Source organism: Gastrolobium bilobum, unplaced genomic scaffold (genome assembly GCF_033153095.1).
Source record: "Gastrolobium bilobum isolate Gb01-03AN ecotype WA unplaced genomic scaffold, APGP_CSIRO_Gbil_v1 utg31018, whole genome shotgun sequence".
Classification (NCBI taxonomy): Eukaryota; Viridiplantae; Streptophyta; class Magnoliopsida; order Fabales; family Fabaceae; genus Gastrolobium; species Gastrolobium bilobum.
In genome coordinates, this window is record NW_026897324.1 from 128518 (window position 1) to 134862 (window position 6345).

The 6345-nt window shown below is 35.8% G+C and overlaps 1 pseudogene; it reads right to left on the minus strand.

Annotated features, from left to right (window-relative positions):
- Positions 1-3608: 3608 nt before the first annotated feature.
- LOC133305975 (selenocysteine methyltransferase-like) lies at positions 3609-6345 on the minus strand (annotated as a pseudogene).

The window sequence follows — 6345 nt, forward strand, 5'->3', positions numbered from 1 at the left end:
TCTATGTCAATAATATTTCTCATCTATTGGTTGTGTTTATACAGGAAAAAGGAGTGAAAATTACAAATTATAAAAAGCCTGTAGACGCGACTCCACACAGATGTATCACAGTACAATGGACAGCAACATGGCGCAGACCGGCACCACACTGGCGCGAACCCGCGCCAGTTTGCGAACTTCACAGCAGTTGGCGCCACTATGGCGCCAACCGGTGCCGGATTCTGGAAAAGCAAAAATGTCACAGAACCATGGCGCCTAGTGGCGCCAAATTGGCACTAACTAGCACGAAATCCATGGCCAATTCATGGCGCCAACAGGCGCCCAAAGTGAAGAAAATTGTCACGCCAAGTGTCGTCCAAAAAGAAGAAAAGTGGCGCCAATTTTGTGAAGAAAATGGCGCCAACTGGCGCCACCTTACGAGTAAGCTGTTCCGACTTTTCAATTCTGGCAGTGGAGTGGCGCAAACTTACTCCAAACCGGCGCCAACTGGCGCCGGGTTGCGGGAAAATTATTCTGTGTTGTCCTGGGGGTATTTTTGGAAGAAAGAAAAGAGGCTTATAAATAGGATTCTTATGACAGAATTAGGGATCCAGACCTATTCTACTGAGAGAGACGACGGTGGTGCTCCGAGAGGAATCTGAAGATCAAGTTTCTTTTCTTCTTCTTTGTTTAATTCATCAGGTTTACGTTTTTATTGAATATTGGATTTTTAGCCATGATTATGTTTGGCTAGTTAACTTTTTATTGTAGTTAGGGTCACAAATCCTATGTGAACCCTTGTTAGGACAGATTGGTTTATTTATACTCATTTATATAAAGTTCTTTATCTTTACCTTGTGCTAAATTTATTTTCTCTTTATTAGAATTGATCAATTTGATAGTTGAGGATAGTTTGAGGGTTAGAACCCTAGATAGGAATATTGGGGTTTTCATCCTGAAAGGGGTAGGATAACGGTTCGTATGCTTGCTATGAATAGATGTGTATTGAATTGCAGATGTTTGAATTATCGTGTTCATTGCTTAATTCTCATGAGGGGTTGCTAAGGGATTAGGATTCCAATTGAGATTAAAGGGTTAAATTGCTCAATCCAAAGTAATAAGTGGGGATCATAAGGTGAGTGCGCTCTGGCTACAATGCTTTTCTTAATTTTATAAATCAAATCTTTCTTGTTCTTAATTTTATTCTTCATCACAGAAAAATTATAAAAACAAGTCTTTATTTTAGTTCTCAATTTTACACAAATCGACAATATTTGTCGAAAACCATTTGAACCCTTCCATTCTTAAAAGGAATATTAATTGATATTCGACCCAATCCCTGTGGAGACGATACTCTACTTACTTTTTATATTACTTGTGCGATCGGTATACTTGCCGGTGAGCATCAGTGACCAAGGGAGAAAAAGAGAGACCAATAGTAAGAGAACTTGTTTGTTAAATTGTGACCGTGAGAGAATGTCAACAGACAACCCTAAAAAAATATGGTTAAAAAGGTAGGGTTAATGATTCAATGACATAAAAATGTATTGTTTATTATAATAATATATCAGGTCAGCTCACGGGCTTTCAAGCCAAGCCTAATTAAATTAGGATTGAGCTTGTTTGCTAAATAAACTTTTTTTAAAGCTTGATTCCGTTCTATTTATTAAACAAGTCAAGCCAAGCCAAGCCAAGCTTAAAGCAAGCCAAACCTTGGGCCCTTGATAAACCGCTCGACTCATTTACACCCTAATCAATATTATAGCAAATAACAACTTTGATAAGAAGATCCCCCAAAATATTTTGCCCCTTACTTATATCTCACACATTCCAACAGGGTCAACTCAAGACACCACCACATTTATTGTAAGGTGTCCCTCAATGATTTGGAGAGGTATGCTTCTCGCCCTACACACTCCATCTTTTACACATACTAGCACAAAGGAGGTTGGGGGTGTTTGGATTGGCTTTTACTCTCCGAAAAGCTGTTTTTTTTTTTAAAAAAAAAAAAATGCTTCTAGTATTTCTTTTATTGTTTGGATTTTAACTTATAAAAAAAATATAAGTTAAGAAAAAAGTTAAAATCTTGTTTTTTTTAAACTTAAAATTTCTAGCTTCTAGCAGAAGGAGAAGCCAAAAGCACTCTGGCTTTCTTTGTTCTTTTCCAATTTACTTTATTTAGAAAGTACGATTTTGGTTATGATCTTGGTGTGGCCCTGTCGGATTCTCGTTGAAGAAAAAAGTGTCGGGGTCCAGAGAAGGAGTAGTCACCAGCGGCGGTTGTGACTCTGTGCCTGCTGACGGTGGAGCAAAACTCGCTGGAAACAATAGTTGTAGAATTCTCCTAGTGTGAGATTCATTTGCAGTTGCAGTGGTGGTGTTGACCCCTTTTATAGTGTTGACTGTGATGGATAGGGACAGTGAGATAATGATGATGGTGAATTTTATGGGTTTATTCCCTTTTGTTTCACCCAATTTATGTTCGGGTTTCGTTTTGTAAGTGGTTTTTTTATTTTAACATCCAAATAACTTTTTTTTTTTTACTTAAAAACTCTTTTCAAATAATACATCCAAACAAAAAATAACTTCGACTTTTAAAAAAAGTTCTTTTAAAAAAAGCAACTCATAAAAAGTACTTTTTTCAAAAGCTCATCCAAACTGGTCCTAAGTGTGTGTAGGTACACCACCCCGTCTTGCCCATTAACGGAGGAGCCGTCTGCAACCACCACCTGATCTATTTCAATGGAAGCCCAAGCATAATTTTGAATCTACATTCATGTTCACATAAACATACTAAACATATTGAGACCAACCATCTCTCCATCATCATCCTAAAATCTCATATCAAAGACCCATACATTGCTAAAATGCACCAAAGACAATTTCTACCCATATGCGCAATGACCATTGTGACTTGGCTCCTCGTGTCTTTTACATTGGCTCTATAAAATCTAAAATCATTTATTTGTCTTTCTCAAATAACTTTAAAGGGGGTGTTTGGTTGAGGAGAAATTTTATGAATGATAGGGAAATGTTATAGATAGGAAAATGGTTGGAAAGTGAGATAGGTAGGAAAATGTAAAAAAAAGTTGTTTGGTTGGAAAAAATTTACCAGGAAAATTAAGTAACTTTTATGAAATCTATGTTTGGTTGTAGATAAAATATAGATGGGAAAATAAGTTGGTTTTACGAAAATAACCCTGGAGTTGTCAAACCAAGAAAACTTTTTATTGTTTATTTTAAGAAATTAAAGGATTGCTTGCTTAAATCAAAAGAGGCAGTTGGTTATTAATTCACGTTATTTGGAATTAAATATCTCTTTCATTTCAAGTAACTGGCAAAACTTAAGAAGGAAATTCACACAAATTTTGCGAACTGCAATTCTCAGGCTGCGAAAGCACAAACATATATTTTCCTTGATCTTTAAATGTCACGTGCACAAACTGCAATTCTCATGCTGCTAGCTCTAAGTTGCATTGACGAATAATGCAAAAGGATAGCTCACAAATTAGCCATTAATCTTCCCATTTCAGTCCAAAGAAGAAAGCATGACCTCGTGCAGCTGCCAGCCTTCTTTAACATGTAAATTAGATTGATTTGCGCGTTGGCCTCCTTTCTGAAGACAGGGCAGTTACTTAGTGGCAAGAGTAGAAGATTGATTGCTGGAGAGTATCCTGTATATCCCTCTAATAGTAGCTGGGGTTGTTCTGCAACAGCCACCTACAAGGGAAGCCCCTAACTCACACCATTTATTTACATACGAGACAAAATCTTCATCTGTAACACCAGTATTTTGCTGCAACAATAACAACCTATTATTACTATTACATAATTCAAGAAATATCCCAAAAATCTCTAACAAATTATCTCCATTTTATATTTTGTCACTCACAAATATAAGGACATTAGGTATGAAGTACTTATAGCTTTAACAAACCATCAAGTCCATAAACTCGTAAAACCAGCTTTAACAAATTATCTCCATTTTATTCCTTTCTTTTATTTAACAGCATATGAAATGATAGTACAACCAGATGAAATCAACTTACCACCCACTCCTTTACGTCAGCATCATAAGTTTCCCCACTGTTTGGATATATAACAATTGGTTTTGTAGTCACCTGAAGAAATTACATATCAATCAAGGATAAGTGTTCCACAAAGATAATTCTCATAACTATAATAATTTATTAACAGTGACCTATTTTCTAACAAGAAAGTAACACATAAAAACAAGGAAAAAAGGACATTATCCATGTCAAAAGACAAATAGTTGCACACAAATGTGAAAACTGTACCAGGGTATAGGTTAAGTACTTTAGTCAAAGAAGTCTCCATTCATATAGGTCGTCTTTATAAATATATGCTAAAGGCTATTTAAGATATTATACAACTCACAAACCTATACAGATTAACATCCACTTGTATATATTATCCACCCAAATAGTATGTGACTTAACAAAAATAAATAAAAATAAAAACAGCTTGGCAACATAGATACCTACACTTTTAGAAATGAAACTGCATTAACTAATAAAGACCCAAGAGAATAGGAGAGGATGATTGAACAAAATATTATGATAAATGAAGTTCAACAATTAACATGACATCCTACTCAGTTAGAAAAGAGAGAACCTGAGGTTCTACCTTCTTAAGCAATACTATCAGACCATGTATAAATCTAGGTGGGGTACAGTTTGATTCCAACAGCAACAACTTTGTTGCATGATTCAGCAATGGAGCCACATTCCAGTAAAGAATCACCACTTACAACATTAATTCCATCCTTAGAGTTAAAAGAAAACCATGCTGGAATCTTTATGTCCCCTTCTTCCAGAAGCTCTGCATAAGCCTGCTTAGTCCATAAGTATAGTTAGGGAGATTCAGGAAACAAGTCAAGACCAAAATAAATATTGTAAGTGGAGACTTACAAATTTTAAATGTCCAAGCTTACTTTCCGTTTAGATAATTGATTGTTGTATACTTGTTCTGGAAGTTCAATTGATTATATATGTCTCAGTGATTTATTCATTATATGAAATTACCTGACTAGCGATTTTACCCTTTCACAAAGGCAATGGAAACTCCATAACAGAAATTTAATGCTTTATCAGTCTCTTGAGGTTTAGACAAGAAATGGCAGATTTTAGGCCAAATTAAGTTGGGAAGACTATTATAGAAACTGAAAAACTCTATGGAGTGAGAAAGATCGGAATAAAGCCTTGATAATAAGATTACAAAAAAGACAGTGTTAATATCAGGAGCAGTTTTTTGCCTTTACCATATCCGGACACATCATATGACAGCCTTGCTAGGTCTTCTGGCTGCAGTTCAAACTACATATTAGGCAAGGTGTGCTAGGAACTGGGATAAAGAATTAGGAAATAACAGTGAAGAACCAGAATTTTACTGCTGTGACCTCTTCCCCAGGATCTATAACAGGAAATGAAAGGTAGAGATTGATGACAAACTATAATAGTGTCTACCTCTTTCTCTCCCAATTCCGGATTAGAAAACTATAATGGTGTCAAAGGTTTAGATAATTCATGGTAACATGGGGATTCATCTTTTGGTTTTTATTGATCTTCTCTGACTTCTAGAAGAAAAAAAATCTAAAAAGACAGCTAAAAATAAACATAGGAAGTAGATTTTAGCATTTGAATGCACAAAGCTTTTAGGATACCTGAGCTTCAAGCTTATTTGGCACTGTCTCAAAAGCAAGTAGGTCAGCACCTGAACCTGCTAAAATTTGAACTCTTCTCCGATGAAAATTTTTATAAGAGTTTCCAACGTCACAGCATCACCATAATCCCCACTGTTAGGAACAAAATATCAAAAAACATGACAATCAAAAAAATGTGATTGCTATTAGTGCCGAGAATAGCAGCAAAAGTTTATCAAACCTCAAACTTTCAAGAATGTTAACAATTATATGCAGAGAAATCTCAAAATTGTACACACATGCAAGATGACTAAGAAATTCATTTCACACAACCTTATGAATTTTCTATTCTAAGAACCAGAAAGATTTTTGCCAAAATAACAAATTCCAAGCTAAAAAAGCCACCTTGGAAACATAACATATCTTGAATATCATTTTGATTGTTAATCAACAAATGGGCTCCACAAGTAAACAAAAACCACAGCTGATGCTAAATACTAGATATTGGTCCTTTCACCTGTACTCTGATCCGTCAGCCAAATAAGCTCCATAGCTCCCCACTGATGCTGCAATTAGTATAGTGCGTTGTTTGGGGATTCTACCATCAGCCCCACCACCCGAAGAGAATGCACCTCCCGACTTTCTTGCTTTCTCCTTACCTTACCTCCCACAGACCCAAATAACCAATGAAAATAAACACCCAT